The 18,071-nt window shown below is 39.7% G+C and overlaps 1 long non-coding RNA gene across 3 annotated transcripts; it reads right to left on the bottom strand.

Moving 5' to 3' along the window:
* Positions 1-684: 684 nt before the first annotated feature.
* LOC309619523 lies at positions 685-11,580 on the bottom strand. Of its 3 annotated transcripts, none has more exons than XR_014239008.1 (4): positions 10,094-11,580; positions 9,622-9,718; positions 7,064-7,174; positions 685-5,770 (listed from the first exon to the last, which is right to left on the bottom strand). It is a non-coding gene; the product is annotated as an uncharacterized lncRNA (long non-coding RNA). The 3 variants fall into 3 exon arrangements; XR_014239009.1 differs by having other exon boundaries at positions 10,337-11,580; XR_014239010.1 differs by lacking the exon at positions 10,094-11,580 and having other exon boundaries at positions 9,622-9,937.
* Between the last annotated feature and the right edge of the window lie 6,491 nt (positions 11,581-18,071).

Genomic DNA, 18,071 nt, shown 5'->3' with positions numbered 1-18,071 from the left:
AACTTTTTAAAAAGAATAAATGTATCTTAGAAAATATAATTAAAGAGAGAAGGGGGCTTCCCCGATGGCACAGTGGTTAAGAATCCACCTGCCAATGCAGGGGACACGGGTTCGAGCCCTGGTCCGGGAAGATCCCACATGCCGCGGAGCAACTAAGCCCATGCGCCACAACTACTGAAGCCCGCGCACCTAGAGCCTGTGCTCCGCAACAAGAGAAGCCACTGCAATGAGAAGCCCGTGCACCACAACGAAGAGTAGCCCCTGCTCGCCACAACTAGAGAAAGCCCGCTCGCAGCAACGAAGACCCAACACAGCCAATAAATAAATAAATAAATACATCTATTTTTTAATAAAAGAGAGAGAGAAGGGACCAAAGCATATTACAGGGAGCCAGGTGATTCATTCAACACACAGGTATGGAGGACAAACTCTGTGCTAGCCATATGTCATCCTCTATAGGCTATTTGATTCTAAAGACAGAATCAGAATAGGAATAGGTGCTGGAGAACTGGAAGTAAAAAGGACACCTGGCTTATATCCAACCTGTATGCAAAATAGTGAGGCTCATAGAAGAGGGACTGGAGCTTAGTCTTAAACTATTTCCCACTTGACACCCTAATAAATCCAGAGCCAGACTCACACAAAACTACAAAGCAAGAAACATTTCCCGCCTGTCTTTTTGTCCCTCTTCAGCCTCCTATCAATCAGTCTCTTTGGGCGAGACAGGTCTTGACAGGATTTAAGAGTGGGGATGAGGAATTAAGCCAAGAACCAAGGAGGTGGAAGAACATGGAAACTTCCAGCAGCAGGTCATCTTTCTTCTATCCTGGACCCCTCGCCCCAAAATAAACGAGTGACCTTTAGCACTGGAGTCTATGCTGACCTTTATTTTATTTAGACATAGTGAAAAGCTAAAGCCATTTATGCAGCATTCCACACCCGAGGTAGGAAGGTGATAAGTCAAAGGGGAAGCCAATCACTGGGGTTATTGGTAGCCATTCAGCACCAAATTTGATACTGAAGGACCACTGTGCTGTTCACGTCTTTTATTTTTGATGTTTCTAGTTCCAAAGTTTCTTTCTTCTCTTCCAAATCAAGAAATGACAGAGGTCTCACTGTTACCAAAGAGTAGCTCCATCCCAGGGAGTGGTATGAAAAAAATATTTTGACAAATTGCAAGCTAGCTGAAGAAAGTTGGGGCTTTTTAACTGCAACCAATATTGATGTTATTAAACTCAACTGCAAATGCCTTTGGCCTCAGAAATCTGAAAAAAAAATGCACCACATAAATGTAAAGTATTTATGACATAACAAGTTAATGTATCTTTATTATATTCATTTTGGGGGGAAGGGATTGCAAGTGTCTCTGAATAACATTTTATCTTGAGGTTTTAAAAAAAGGCCCATTTAAGTTGACTACAAGCTAATATAAATCTTATGTCTGAAATGCTTTCTAGCGCCCAGTACTAGAACGGTAACTAGCCCAAAGTAAATACTTGGTAGGTAGTTGCTGAAATAATTAATTTACTGGCAACAATTTACAGAATTGATGTTTATTTTTTATATTTTTAAAAAGTGTTTGTAGGTTCTGTTTCTGGTAATGGAGGAATAATTGTGTCAGATTAACTCTCTTACAGATAATGAGTTCAGAACAAAACATAAAAACAACTATCTGAAGAAAACCATAAGCAGACAAACCAGGAAGAAGATGACGCTTGAAAGAAGGAACGGCACTGGCTGAGATTTGTGTTTATATGGGTTTTTTGCCTGAAGGTATTTCTTAGTCCATCCGTTGAGAATAGCTAGAACTCAAGGAGAAAGCTACAGTGAAATTGGTTTGAGGAACAGGGCAGTGTTCAGAGCTTCTAGGCTGAAAAGTGAGGGGAACATCACAGAAAGAAGTGAACCCCAGAAGGGGGCACCCCAAAATATACATGTAAATTCTGCCAAGTCCTTGGCTGATCCCTGAATTATGAATCTACATGAGAGACCCTAAGGAGACTGGCAGAAAACAAACAGCTGAAAGGCTGAAAGAACTAAGCAGGGTATTCAGCTGTTGCCTACCATTTGGAGATACAATTTGAATCCTGCCAAAGTGATTACCTGCTAGAACAAAACTCAACACTTTTCAGAGGAAGATAAAAGAATCTAGAGTCTCTAACACTGTATCATCCACAATGCCCAACATACAATCAAAAATTACAGGAATGAGAAGAGCAGGGAAATGTGATCCACAGTCAAGAGAAGAAATGGGACAATGTGGTCCATCAAGAGAAAAAACAGTCAATGTAAACTGACTCCAAGATGACCCAGATGTTGAATTATCAGACAAGGACTTCAAACTAGCTGTTACAAATATGTTTAGATAAATGAAATACTTTCAGGTAAATGATAATTGAAAGGCTTTATCATCAGCAGATCTGCTGTAAAAGAAATACTAAGGAAGTTCTTTGGGGGGAAAAAAAAAGAGAAGTGATAGCAGCTGGAAACTCAAATCTAAGCAAAGTCTAGGCATAATGAATGACCAGTTGGGGAAAGACAATGATGGAGCAAGTAGGGGCTCTTATCAAGTGGAAATAAAGAGTATATAGGACTTTTTGTACTATTTTAACATTTCTATAAGCTTGAAATTCCTTTTTTAAGTTAAAGAAAAAGTATTTGTCAGTCAATTTCTTAGTCAACCAGAATCTATTTTTTGTGTCACACAAATCATTGGCAAAACTGAAAAACAGGCAGTGTGTCTGAAGGTGTCTTGGACAACATTATGCTTCTTTCTTCTCTACTTCTTCACACAGTATCCAATATCCTTCTGTCTATCAAAATCTATTCCAAGAAAGAATCTAAAACACACTTCCACAAAAGTATAAATGACTGATAAAACAGGGTGTTTGTTCTGCATTTTAACAGAGAGAGCCTTCAGCTGGAAAGGAATGAAGTTTTCAGGCATTACAGAGAAGTTTAATTTTTAGGCATAAGAGAGCCTTTAAGGCCTCTGAAATCATTATGTAAGCAATTAACTAAACTCCACCTATTCATTTGGCTACCACATCCAATTCTGCCCTTCTCCATCATCTTAGTTCAAACTCTAGCAATCAGAATGTCACCTCTTCCCCACCAAAATGATTAAATGCATTGGAATCCCTAAATAAAGAGAGTGATTCTACAGTTTTGTATCTGTTAAAACAGTCAACTCTGTCTCATCCCAGTGAGGTAGCAAGAGAGATGAGCTTTTGGTTACCATTTTACAAATGAGGAAAAGAGAACAACGGGATTGACTCTTCCAGTCCTGAACTTCTGCAATACTGAGAAATGTAAAGATTAAATGGGAAGAAATGTCTCCAGGGGCAAACAGAGAGAGGTACGATGGCAGGTATATAAAAAGGCAGTTTCTGACAAACATATAGCTTGCTGTCAAGTTTTTTCTTTATCCACTACAGTGGATACTTTAAAAATTCTAGGTGTTTAACAAATAATCACTTAATTAAATCATCCAAGAAGGCAGCCAGGCCTATGGAATAAAGCTGTCTTAATAGTTTTCTATTTTTTCCCAGTGCAAGATAGTAATAGTGCTTCTACCATCCTTGCAGCCCTTGCTAGAAGTCCTGTATACTTTGTGACAGTGATTAAACTCCAACAACATATAGTAGTTTATTTTATTTTATTTTTTTAGTGGCTTACAATGACAAACATTTATTTTCTCACAGGTGAAGAATTTGAGAACAGGGTCTCTGGGTGGCTCAGGGTCTCTCGAGGTAGCAGTGAGTGTGTCAGCCTTCAGGTGGGGTCACCTTCAGCCGAAGGCTGGAAGGGCTGCTTCCAAGGTGGCTCTCTCACATGCTGATGGCGGGAGACCTCACTTCTTCACCATGTGAGCTGTATAGTGTTAATACCCTCCCAAAAGCAAAAAAATAAAGGATGGATTTATTTTCCTTGAAATATCCCAGAGCACAGTAAGTATACTATATATTTTTAAGGTGTTACAATTTTAAATATATATATAATTATTCTTCAAAAAACATTGGTAGCTAAATCTCAGTTCATCGTACCAATGAAAATGGTCGCGTGGAAAGTCAAAAAAAGCAAACAGTCCCAAAACATTAACCTTTTGTGTGTGTGTGGTTACACATTTGCCTTTCCAAATTCGTTTTGCTACACCAGTATTTTAATTGGTTTGTGATTTCTTAAACTCATTCACCCTAACAGTAAAGGCCAGCAAATACAAAGCTCTTTGAATTCCAAAGGGAACAAAGCTGGCCTGGGGCTGTGAAGGGATTGCAGGTAATCTACAGATTCCCCGGTTGGTTTCAGACAATCTTTAGTGGACCAATTCCATCCTTTGAAAGAGTAGTCATGGTGCAGGTTTTTACAAATTAATTTCTCTGTTGTTACATTCAGGTTTAGTAGATTACCACAGCATCACATTTTGAATTTACTTAAGTCACCATCTCCCACAATTTGTAATTCTTAAGCAAAATCTAATGGATCTAGAGATTATCATACTAAGTGAAGTAAGTCAGACAAAGACAAATATATGATGTCACTTATATGTGGAATCTAAAAAAATGATACAAATGAACGTATTTGCAAAACAGTAACAGAGTCACAAACATTGAAAACAAACTTATGGTTACCAAAGGGGAAAGGAGGGGGGGATAAATTAGTAGGTTGGGATTAACATATACACACAACAGTGCTATGTATGAAATAGATAATCAACAGGGACCTACTGTATAGCACACGGTACTCTACTCAATATTCTGTAATATCCTATATGGGAAAAGAATCTGAAAAAAGAATGGATATATGTATATGTATAACTGAATCACTTTGCTGTACACCTGGAAATAGCACACATTGTAAATCAACTCTACTCCAATATAAAATAAAAATTTTTTAAAAATCTAATGACATTACTGTCTTATATATCAGCAAAATATCAATCAATAAAGCATTGTTGATTGGCAACCAACTAAGGCTGAGGAAATATGTCAACAGTGCAGAACACAGGAAGGGACATAGGCCTGGCTAATTGCAGACAAACTTCAAGCACCTGTTTTGAGCTAGCAAGGCCTTTATCAGCAAATCTTTTTGGGAAAGGGGTCGCTCCCTTTCTTCCTTGAGACTTTTGATCATCCGAGTTAGTTTTCTCTTTTCATCTTCAAGACCCGTGATGTTTTCTGCAGACGACTGGAGATTGGGTTTTAGAAATGCCAGTTCCAAGGGCAGATTTTCATTTATCTACAGATGATGAGTGAATCAAAGTGGTTGGAAAAGTGGTTACTTACTCAAAATTTGCTTATTTAGTTGCATTCTAATTTACTTACGGTTCTGGATGTTTTTGGCTACTTCTTAGGTGCCTTACTTAATAGCCTGTGACCTGTTGCCATGGTGAAATAGAATTAATAACAACTCTTAGTTATGCTAACTTAATATTTGTAAAATATATGCTTTGTTTGTTTATTAAAAGGAAAAAAGACGCCAGAAAATCAAGTATGCTTCAAAAGAGTTACAAAATTTTTAAAAACACTAGTCCTTAATTACTGTTGTGGAGAACTTGGAGCTGAATGTATTAACCATACACTTACTGTTCTGCTAGCTGACAGCTTTGACGCTTGACGTTTGCTTTTTCAAGCTATTTGAGGGTAAATTTAGCTTGAAACAGTTCTCAATAGAGGGAAGCCACTTCATGGTCCAAACAGTCCATTTCCTTTTGAACTCTATTATAACTTGTGATTTTTGGCCAATCAGAAGGATCTAGTTCATCTTTCTCCTAAGAAGTTAAAATGTAATTTGAATTTGATTTAGTTTGTATCAAGCCACATTTAATACAATCAAAGACAATTCTTCATTTCTGTATGTTTCAGGACAATTTTGAAAGCACCAATAGAGATACAAAATGAACTAGGTAATGGTTTATTTAATAGAACACAGAATTTGAAACCTGAGTTCCAGCCTATTTCTATCTGTGTGGTATGTATTTGAATTTGAGCGTAGCTCACTAACCTCACCAGGCCTCAATTTGTTCACCTGTTAAATGGAAATAAGACTGCCTTTACCCCAGGGATGTTCACATCCTAAATGTTATACCACCTGATCCCCTGGGAAGGCAATGGAATGATCCTTGGTGATGTTCAGTATTTTTTTACTGTGTAATCAATGTCTATATTTAAGAGCTCGAAAGAGCAGAATCAGACAAGGATGGAGTTTCTAAAGCCTCCTGGCCACTACAGCATGTATTCTTCAGCTTTCTTTGCAGTCCCAGGAAAAGCAGCCAGCTCATGAAAACGTATTAAGTACAGGAATAAGCATCAAACAAAACTGCCACATGCGAACACACAGCTAGGTATCTCACGACATCTAAAACCCTTTGGTCTCTGTGTCATCTTTCAAGTAATGAAAATACCTCCATTTTTTTCCAGATGGAAATATGGGCACAGAGAGGCCCAACGTTAAAAACCAGAATTATGTTGTCTCCTGAGATCCTTGTCACTCTGTGCTTCTTATGATTCTCATAGAAACAGAATGGTTTGGAGGTTCAAGCATTGTTTCCAGTAGAAAATAATGCAGATGTTACTGCTGGGGAATAAATTAGCACACCTAATTTATCAACCTTATTCAAGTCCCTTGGAGATCAAAGAAAAGTCAAGCAAATTGCAGCAAGTTTTCCTTACAGTATTTTTAGAGTATCATTCCCAAATACTCAAATATAGAGGATTCTTTCTTTTTCTTTGTATTCATTTGATTACCCCATAGTTTATAAATCACACGTCTGTTTTGTACACTTTGTACCAGACAAGTCTGGGCATGCAAAGCTTGTAGCCAGTTCACAAAAGCCACTTAACATATTTGTTTGTCATTTAAGTTATGACTTTGAAAACAAAAGAAGACAAGGGCTTTCACAGTGACAGGCAGGTTTACATAAGCTGCTGCACAAACTGAATTCGAAATAACTCTAGTTCATATTGAAAAAGTTATTCTTTCATTGCCGCTCTGTCATAACACTCTTTGATATTTTTTAAAATATCCGTAGTAATTAATAAGTATGACACAAAGCTTTCCCTACATCTTCTCCTGTGTATCCTTTTTGTAAGTCACAGGAACTGCAGCCACCAAGGCTTTCTACTGACGATTGGATGAAGTCTTGCTTTTCCTCCAAAGCACTTATCCTGACACACTGTAAATCAGGAAAAGAGCCAAGAGACATAGGCTTAGGAGCACATATAGGATGTGGGGTTGGTTCCTTTGCTTCTTTCTAGTATCTCTTTCTGCTCCAGTTTCAGTTCAGTTACTCAAGAATATGCAAGTAAAAAAAGAAGAAGACTCCTTCAGTGCAGGTACCATCAGTGACTCAGTGAGCACAAAGTCAGTAGGTGTGTGTGGTGGACGTGCATCCGAGGGGCTAGCAGTGTGAGCTGTGGCCCGAGAAAGACCTGATTTCCATCCCAGCTCTTTTTCTACTGGCAGCGCTCTGTGTCCTTACCTATAAAATGGAGATAATAACTCCCACCTCAAAGAACTACTTTCAGGGTTAAATGAAATTCCCCATGTTAACTGCTCAGCATAGTGTCTGACAGTATGTGTTCCGTAAGAATTGTTGTGTACTCGCTTTGAGCCAGCCTATTTATTTTATGCTAAAAATAAAGTAAAGCGTTGCTAGGATGAATCAAGAAAAAAGACCATTCTCAGGAGTGAAATATTTGTATGATATAATTTTTAAAATAATGGAGTTTCTTACTTTCAGTAACATACAATAACAGAACATGCATAGATTATGGCAAACCTGTTTAATGAACAAATAAGAACCACTTAGAATTATCATAGCAGGATATTATGGAAAGAGGGTTAGATCTGCTTGATTTCAATTCTACCTTTATTCCTTGAGCAAATTTCTTTATCTTTGATCTTTAGCTTCATTGTTTGTTAAATAAACTCCTGGAAGGGGTGTAGTGAGGATAAGATATTAAAACAAAATATATGTCTGTCCATCGGTCTAGGATAATATGTTAAAGCTATATACATATCTATCCATCTATCTATCTGCCTATCTATCTATAGAGAGAGACCACACAATAAACTATATAGAGTAGTGATTATTCCAATATTATGATAAATTTTTTTTATTGCAAGTAAGATTTTTAAATTAAGTGCTAAAAATTAATATGATATATATAAACATTCTCTCTCTTTGCAAAATTATTTGCATAATTGCCTACCTAATCCTTTTGTCATTTGTATAATTAAAACTTAACCTGAAGGGAGGTGTGACTGTGATGGGCACATGGGGTGGGGGGGAGCGAGTTTCTATTTCTTGACCTGAGTGGTAATAACAAGGGTGTATCTGCCTTATCATTACTAATTAAGCTATACATTTGTTTAGTGTGGGTTTTGGTGTCTGTGTTGTATTATACAATAACATTTTTTTTTAAATAAAAAATTCACTCAGTACAATAGCCAAGACATGTAAACAACCTAAGTGTCCATCAACAGAGGAATAAAGAAGATATATATATGTATATATATATATTTTTTTTCATTCCCCCAATGGAATATTACTCAGCCATAAAAAAGAATGAAATAATGCCATTTGCAGCAACATCAATGGACCTAGAGATGATCATACTAAGAGAAGTATAAAGACAAGTGACAGAGAAAGACAAGTATCATATGATATCGCTTATTTGTGGAATCTAAAAAGATGATCCAAATGAATGTATTTACAAAACAGAAACAGACTCACAGACATAGAAAACAATCTTATGTCACCAAAGTGGGCGGGGGCGAGAGCTAAATTAGGAGTTGGAGATTAACATATACACACTACTATATATAAAATAGATAGACAACAAGGACTGACTGTATAGCACAGGGAACTAAATTCAATACCTTGTAATAACCTATAATGGAAAAGAATATACATATATACATATATATCACTTTGCTGTACACCTGAAACTACAAAACATTGTAAATGGGGCTTCCCTGGTGACGCAGTGGTTAAGAATCTGCCTGCCAGTGCAGGGGGACAGGGGTTCAATCCCTGGTCTGGGAAGATCCCACATGCCGCGGAGCAACAAAGCCCGTGCGCCACAACTACTGAGCCTGCGCTCTAGAGCCCGCGAGCCACAACTGCTGAAGCCCGTGCGCCTGGAGCCCGTGCTCTGCAACAAGAGAAGCCACCGCAATGAGAAACCCGTGCACCGCAACAAAGAGTAGCCCCCGCTCACCGCAACTAGAGAAAGCCCGCACAGCAACAAAGACCCAGTGCAGCCAAAAATAAATAAAATAAAATAAATACATTTATAAAAAACAAAAAACATTGTAAATCAACTATATTTCAATTAAAAATTCTTTTTTAAATTCACTCAACCTGGGAAATCCCTGGCGGTCCAATGGTTAAGACTCTGCGCTTTCACTTCTGAGGGCGTGGGTTCAATCCCGGATTGGGGAGCTAAGACCCCACAAGCCACAAGTCGTGGCCAAAAAAAAAAATTCACCCAACCTAGTTACTGTATGAACTACTACAAACGTGAAATCATAGAAGACTGATTCAGGTTTAATTATGTTTTAAAAACATATAAAATAGAATTAACACACAAATAAATGAGTGATATTGATTCCTACCTTTTTATTGGGTCCTTCCACCAACACACCAAATTGCTATCTGAGTTTTCCACTTTCATGTGAAAAATTTTGGATGCAATAAGCATGGTGTGCCCAACTAAAGAACAAAAAGTGTAGCCAGTTAAAAAGAGATCAGTGGAAGACAAGTTGAATGTGAGTTCACTTTTGTATGGTTATTAAAAGAATAAAAAGATGTCTTACCACTCTCTCACTTCAGGTGGATAGGGAGGGTGGGAGGGAGACGCAAGAGGGAGGAGATACGGGGATACATGTATACGTATAGCTGATTCACTTCATTATACGGCAGAAACTAACAATTGTAAAGCAATTATACTCCAATAAAGATATTGAAAAAAAATGCCTTAGCCATAATATTGAATAAGTTACTATTACCTCTAATGAAAATGTGAAAGTTGCAATTATTCTGTTACTAAGTAGAAAACATGTGACTAGGTATCTTTGGGATACTTACTGGAGCTTTCTCGAGGTAAAGGAATAGAGAGGGACCTTATGACCAAAGCTTCATGAGGGATCAGAAGCAGAAAACCTGGCAAGAACCAAGGAAAACCTGATCTCCCTCCCTTGGCCCCTTGGACTTTTGCTCTCTTCTCCCTGCAGACCACCTCCCCTCCTTGAGGAGCAGCACACATGCCCCGAAGGGCTGCCCTGCTTCAAGATCTCTCGGGGCCAGCATCTGACGCTGTCTTTTACTCACTCTGTCTGAGTTCCAATTCCAAGTAACTGTGGACAAAAGAGACCATGGGAGCGGAAGGTTCTCTGCTAATGCATTGTAGGGGCGAGAGGAAATGACTTACTGGAATTCCACATAGATAACGACACGGCCACTACCATGGGTCATTTATTCATTCCACCAACATGGAACTACCATGAGTCAGAATGCACTGGGGATTCAGAGATGAACAACACTCAGTCCTTACCCTTGAGGAGGTCAGACTTCAGAAAGCAAAACAAAACGTCACAAGAAATTCCTTAAAGCAGATAAAATAAAGGAAGTATAAATAAAGTCTTTCAAGATCCTAGAGGAGGTGATGACTAATTTCATGGAGCAGATTATAGTAGAATAATCTTGAAGAATGAGTATTAATACTCACAAACAGACTCCAGCAAAAGATATGTTAATTTATTTTCATCAAAATTGGGAATATCTCTTCAGTGAAGGACACTATGGATTAAGTCTTGACGGGTCCAAGAGATTTTTTTTTAAAAATTGGAGTATATTTGCTTTACAATGTTAGTTTCTGCTGTACAGCAAAGTGAATCAGCCACACGTATACTATATCCCCTCTTCCTTGGATTTCCTTCGCATTTAAGTCACCACAGAGCATTGAGTAACGTTCCCTGTGCTATACAGTCTATTCTCATTAGTTATCTATTTTATACATAGTGTATATATGTCAATCCCTATCTCCCAATCCATCCCACCCCCTCTTCCCCCACTTGGTATCCATACGTTTGTTCTCTATGTCTGTCTCTATTTCTGCTTTGCAAATAAGTTCATCTATACCATTTTTCTAGATTCCACATATATGCATTAATATATTTGTTTTTCTCTTTCTGACTTACACTTCACTCTGTATAACAGTCTCTAGGTCCATCTATGTGTCTGCAAATGGCACAACTTCATTCTTTTATATGGCTGAGTAATATTCCATTGTATATATGTACCACATCTTCTTTATCCATTCATCCGTCGATGGACATTTAGGTTGCTTCCATGTCCTGGTTATTGTAAGTAGTGCTGCAATGAACATTGGGGTGCATGTACCTTTTTGAATTATGGTTTTCTCTGGGTATATGCCCAGGAGTGGGATTTTTGGGTCACATGGTAGTTCTATTTTTAGTTTTCTAAGGAACCTCCATACTGTTCTCCATAGTGGCTGTATCAATTTACATTCCCACCAACAGTGTGGGTTCCCTTTTCTCCACACCCTCTCCAGCATTTATCTGTAGACTTTTTTTTTTTTTAATTTATTTATTTTGGCTGTGTTGGGTCTTCGTCTCTGCGCGAGGGCTTTCTCTAGTTGCAGCAAGTGGGGGCCACTCTTCATCGCAGTGCGCGGGCCTCTCACTGTCGTGGCCTCTCTTGTTGCAGAGCACAGGCTCCAGACACGCAGGCTCAGCAGTTGTGGCTCACGGGCCCAGTTGCTCCGCGGCATGTGGGACCCTCCCAGACCAGGGCTCGAACCCGTGTCCCCTGCATTGGCAGGCAGATTCTCAACTACTGCGCCACCAGGGAAGCCCTATTTGTAGACTTTTTGATGATGGCCATTCTGACCGGTGTGAGGTGATACCTCACTGTGGTTTTGATTTGCATCTCTCTAATAATTAGTGATGTTGAGCGTTTTTTCATGTGTTTGTTGGCCATCTGTATGTCTTCTTTGTATAAACATCTATTTAGGTCTTCTGCCCATTTTTTGATTGAGTTGTTTGTTTTTTTGAGATTGAGCTGCATGAGCTGTTTGGATATTTTGGAGATTAATCCCTTGAGAAGATTTTTGCAATATCTAAAACTGACAAGGATCTAAGGCAACTCAGGAAGAAAATGATGGGTGCTCCAAGAGAAGATGGTAAAGTCTGTAAGCAAGCAATGACCAGAGGAGGAAACCATAAGTATTAAGCATCACTCATCCCTAAACATTTCATACCAGTTAGACCAGCAAAATCAGCAAGCTGGATAGCGCCAGGTGTGGGCAGGGGCTGAGGGCTGTCAGCTCTGGCGTGGGAGTACTAATCAGGGGATCCATCCTGGAGAGAACTCAGCGGTGCTTATCAAGTCTGCATTAATGCTCTGCATCCAGTGCGGGGGGAGGGGGCCAAAGCAGAGAGGCCAGCTCAGAAGGTGTTCTGTGAGCTTGGCTTTGATTTTAAAGACAATGGAGAACCAAGAGAAGATTCTAAGCAGGTCAGGGACGTGGCCAGAACAAACCTGATGGAGTGTGAAGTTAAAAACGGAGGGGGGTGGGGGAATGGCAGCTTAGAAAATGAGTTAGGGGCATGGATACGTAAAATGACACAGTGAGTGAAGCAGAATGCGAAATAGTACTACATAAGAATGCAGAGTACATTTACTAAAAATCAGGAGTGAATCCGGAATAGAGCGTGTCATATTTAACATTCATAGGTTTCTCTTTTCCCATGCAGCAGCTTGTTTATGATTTTTTTAATTGTACAGAATATTGTTTAGAATTCTGTAGTCTAAATTAAAAGCATTACTTTAAAAAAAGTACACAGGGCTTCCCTGGTGGTGCAGTGGTTAAGAATCTGCCTGCCAATGCAGGGGACACGGGTTCGAGCCCTGGTCTGGGAAGATCCCAAATGCCGCGGAGCAACTAAGCCCGTGAGCCACAACTACTGAGCCTGCGCTCCGCAACAAGAGAGGCTGCGACAGTGAGAGGCCCGCGCACCGTGATGAAGAGTGGCCCCCACTCGCCGCAACTGGAGAAAGCCCTCGCACAGAAACGAAGACCCAACACAGCCAAATATAAATAAATAAATAAATAAATAAATAAATAAATAAATAAATAAATAAAAAAGTACATAGAGATTTAAGAACAGAGTCATTTTCCTCCAATCCTGTCTGGAAGGTGAGGTCTTGGCAGCCTTGGGGCAGTTTCAGACAGTTACTTTTTATGTCTATTATGAAAATTTAGAAACTAGTTATACATAAATTACTCTTTAAAGAACGTAACTATGAATTTACGGGATTGTGAATTTTTTTCAAAATATGTTTTACATTTTTTACGGTTTCTACAATGAGGTTGTACCTCCTTAATCTACTATTTTTCCAAACTAAATTCTGATTTTTAAGGTAGATGAATGTGGGATTAGTTTTATATAGAGGTGCAGTGGAATCGTAAACCTTGACGCTGAACCTAGTTCCTCTTGGGAAATGAGCTGAGTGGTCCAGCTCGTCACTGATGTCACTGTGGCCTCAGCCAGTGGGCGAAGCAGCCCAGGCCCCAGCGCATGTGGGAAGGTCAGGCCTGGCCACCGGCAGGTTCCCTTCAGTGATGAGACCTACAGAGTCCATGCCACTCACCAGGGCAACCTGTAGACAGTCAGGAAGGGCTGGTTAGCTTCTCTTTTGTGTGCGCAGAGAGTTAATTGCCTCTACTCTTAGAAACTGTCCATTTTGGCTTCTGCAACCTGAATATTAATTAACGCCCTTTTCTCTTTCTGTGCACCTAACCATCTCAGGGCAACGCCAATGTCGAGGATACACGAAGTCTTTTTTCTTCTTTGCGTCTAATTTTCTGACTTTGCTTTCTCCCTCTGCCTCTCTCCCTGCTTTCTCTCAGCCCCAATCTGCTGTCTTTCCTTTCGGACCCTGTGTCCTAGACTTGCTGGCTGTTTTCCTCATTAATCCACAAGGAGGCTGCATTGAGGCCTGGACACGATCTAGACCAGTGGACCCTCTGGGTAGAACGTCTGTGTGGTCTTCTGCAACAGGACAGCACAGAGAGCTGGTTGGAGGATTTATGCCCCTTCCGCAGTGATGTATTCTAAGGCCAAAGAGCCATGTAAACATTATGTTACCTGCTGGAATGTTTTTTAAAAGGTAAATACTTAGGATGCAGGCAAGCTCTTCATTTTATTGAAAATAGCATCCAACTACTAGAAATGGTATTCAGTGGCACCAGGGATTATGATATGTCAGGCCCAATTTCCTTACTGGTTTTAACTTAAACACCTTTAAAGAATTGCTTCAGGGCTTCCCTGGTGGCGCAGTGGTAAAGAATCTTCCTGCCAATGCAGGGGACACGGGTTCAGGCCCTGGTCCGGGAAGATCCCACATGCCGCAGAGCAACTAAGCCCGCGCACCACAACTACTGAGCCTGCACTCTAGAGCCTGCGAGCCACAACTACTGAGCCCGTGTTGCACAACTACTGAAGCCTGCGCGCCTAGAGCCTGTGCACAAGAGAAGCCACTGCAATGAGAAGCTCGCGCACCGCAAGGAAGAGTAGCCCCCTCTCACTGCAACTAGAGAAAGCCCGCGCAGAGCAACAAAGACCCAACGCAGCCAAAAATAAATAAATAAATAAATAAATTTATTAAAAAAAAAAGAATTGCTTCATATATTTTGGCCTTTGTGGTATGATTTACTATATTAAAGTAATAAATGAATAATAAATAATTGACATTATTTACTTATTATTATCTACTTAATGCAATAGGCGAGCTCCTGAAAAGTAGTATATAAATAAAATTAAGAATAGAAAGAATAGAATTTGAAATGACTGAGCTCTGTGAAGAAATTCTATTGTTAACTGCCAATAATTAAAGAATCTTCTTGCAAATAAGGTGGCAGCATTAGAGTGTGGGAAAATAATAGAATCTGGAGTAATAAAACCTGGGTTTCAGTTCTGATTCTGCAGAGTATGAGCTGTATGATACCCAAATGCTCTCAGCCACAGTTTTCCTCTGTAGAACAGGTAGGGATTATTTCACAATATTGTTGCACTTTGCAAATTATAAAGGACTATACTGGTGTGAGCTGTTGCTATGATTACCGCAGAGCCTTTTAATATACAGGTTCTCGTGTGATCCTTCTGCATCCGGTGGTGGTGACAGAGCTGATTTTATTATACTTTCCTATACAGATGAGGAAAGTAAGGGTCAGGAAAGTCTAGGGATTGACCCAAGGTAACATCTCACCAAAGGTGGCAGAGGCAAGAACCCAAATCCAACTTTTTTGGCTCCTGAGTCAGTACTTTGCACTATACCACACTGCCTCAGACTTTAGGAGTAGGGAGGGGAAGTGGAGGGAAAGGGGAGATGAATTCTTACACATCGATATGCTTTCCCTGCTACAGTGGAGAGTGGGCGGGTACGGGAACCAGTAGCGGCTGAAATTCTAGGTCTACCTCTTATTAGCTGTGTCAACCTGGATATAATACGTAATCTCACTGAGGCTCCCTTTAGTCAACTATAAAATAAAGATAATAATATTTAATTTGTAAGGTGGCTAATATTAAATAAAATGATGTGCGTCTTACACACGGTACATAAAAAGCATTCATCAAGGCACATATTAGTGTCAAATTCAGGCCCACAAAGGTATGGGAGAAAAGAAACCCAGTATGTCTAAAGTGGCATGTGGAAAGGCAGTAGTTCTGCCTGCCCTGCTCCCCTACAGGGCTGCTTGGGGACCAGGAGAAGGGAAACATTTTCACCTTCCATGAATTTCCTCCATGCAGTCATTCTAGCCATTGACATTGCCTGCAATTCAGAACATCCTTCCCACTTCTTCCTGAGAAGCAACAATGGAATTATTTCTTTCTTTCTTTTTTTGTTTATAGAAGTATAGTTGATTTACAATGTTGTGTTAATTACTGCTGTACAGCAAAGTGATTCAGTTATACACATGTATACATTCTTTTTTTAATATTCTTTTCCATTATGGTTTATCATAGGACATTGAATATAGCTCTCTGTGCTATACAGTAGGACCTTGTTGTTTATCCTTTCTCTCTATTATAGATTACATCTGCTAAGCCCAACATCCCACTCCATCCCTCCCCCAGCCCCCTCCCCCTTGGCAACCACCAGTCTGTTCTCTATGTCTGTGATTCCGTTTCTGTTTCATAGATAGGTTCATTTGTGTCATCTTTTAGATTCCTCATACAAGTGATATCATATGATATTTGCCCTTCTCTTTCTGACTTACTTCTCTTAGTGTGATAATCTCTAGTTGCATCCACGTTGCTGCAAGTGGCATTATTTTGTTCTTTTTTATGGCTGAGTAGTTTTAACAATGGAATTATTTCTTGATTACTAAAGGAAATGGAAGGTTTTCAGTCTCAGATGGCAGACTGAGTACATAAAATTATAAACTCTGCATTAAGATGCTAATAAGTAATATCTTTAAAACTTTAACAATAAAGAGGCTAGGAAGGTGTGTCATCAACAAACAAGGGAGTTTAACAAACTTCTGTAAAACAAAAAGTGTGTAGCGAGCTGAGTGATGAAGCAGACCCTCTGGAGCCCAGATTATGGGACTGCGTTGTAGGCACTGGGGTGAGAGTGGACCTATAGACAGCCCTGAAGAGCCTTCAGATCCCATGGTGGGCACGAAGTGAGGGTGAACACAGGGACTGGTTAGAGACTTACACATGACAATCACTCCTCCCCCATAATTCCCCCTTATTTCTCTATGCACGATGCCTTATAGCCAGGCGTTTAAGCCCCAAGCAAAGAAAAAACATCTTTTCTAAAGACATCAGAAGAATTCTCCAGGGAGAACTAAAGAGGCTAGACTGATGGTGACCCAAGTAAAACTCCCCTCTTCTCGGTTCTCTGCAGAGCACGGCCTCCGCCCGCCTGTCTGCCTAAGTCTAAAGCAAAGTGTGTCCAGAGGAAAACTCCCACCTCTGTACCCAGTACTCGCAGTCAGTCTTTGAATTTCCACATTTCCAAATATAAGCAGATACCCAAAACTAATCAGACATTTGAGTCAGACCTGCAAAGTGTACGAGAAAGAACAAGTACACAAAAAGAAAAACTGTCCCTAGAAGACATAGAACTTATTAATGAAACGGAAGATAACATTTTAAATACTGTAGTTAGTACCAACAGAGATATGAGTAAAATAATATATTTATGAAACAAGGAAAGGAATCCGTGGAAAAGAAACAGAAAATTAGAAAGAGCTCTTAGAAAGAAAAAAAGAAAAAGAGACAGATTTTTGAAATTACAAATTCAATGGAAGGGTCAGAAGACGAAATCAGAGAAATCCCTCAGAAAGTAAACCAAAATGACAAACATACAGAAAACTTAACCAAAATATAAGAGGCATAGAGCCTTAATCTGGGAGGCCTGACTTATAACTAGTAAGTTTTCCAGAAGCAGAGAACAAAGAAAACAGAAGGAATGAGTTTATCCCAAAAACTATCATAAGTTCCAGAAGTTGTAGGGAAAGAGACTACAGGATGTCTAGAAAGATAAGTGAAAAAAGAGCCATACCTAGAAATCTCACTGTGAAGTTTGAGAACTCCAGAGATTTAAAAAATTCGAAAAGCCTCCAAACAGCAAACAGGAAGGAAGAGGTTTATAAGACACTCGTGCCACCAGAGTGATGGCAGGATAATGGCCCTTTCAGATGGGCAAGTCTGTAGAAAATTTACTTCCCACCCACTCCTTTACTGGAAACACTTGGGAAGGTTTTCTGGTAAAACGAGGAGTAGGGTCTAGGCTACGGTGCTTGTGAGCCAGGGGGGTACTGATGGTTGCCGTGTAGTGGGCCCAGAAATCGACCAGGTCCAGATCAGAGCGTGGGGGTACTGGAGGGGAGGACCCAGGGAGAAAGATGGTGCAACCATTTATTTAGACCAAATAGAATGACTCACTCAGAAAATATAAACGAAGATATTGAGTTGGCCAAAAGTTCGTTCGGGTTTTTCTGTAACATCTTACGGAAAACCCGAATGAA

Source organism: Balaenoptera borealis (assembly GCF_965194805.1).
Source record: "Balaenoptera borealis genome assembly, chromosome: 21".
NCBI classification, from domain to species: Eukaryota; Metazoa; Chordata; class Mammalia; order Artiodactyla; family Balaenopteridae; genus Balaenoptera; species Balaenoptera borealis.
The sequence above is the reverse complement of the archived record's forward strand: the minus strand, read 5'-3'. Positions and strand labels throughout refer to the sequence as shown.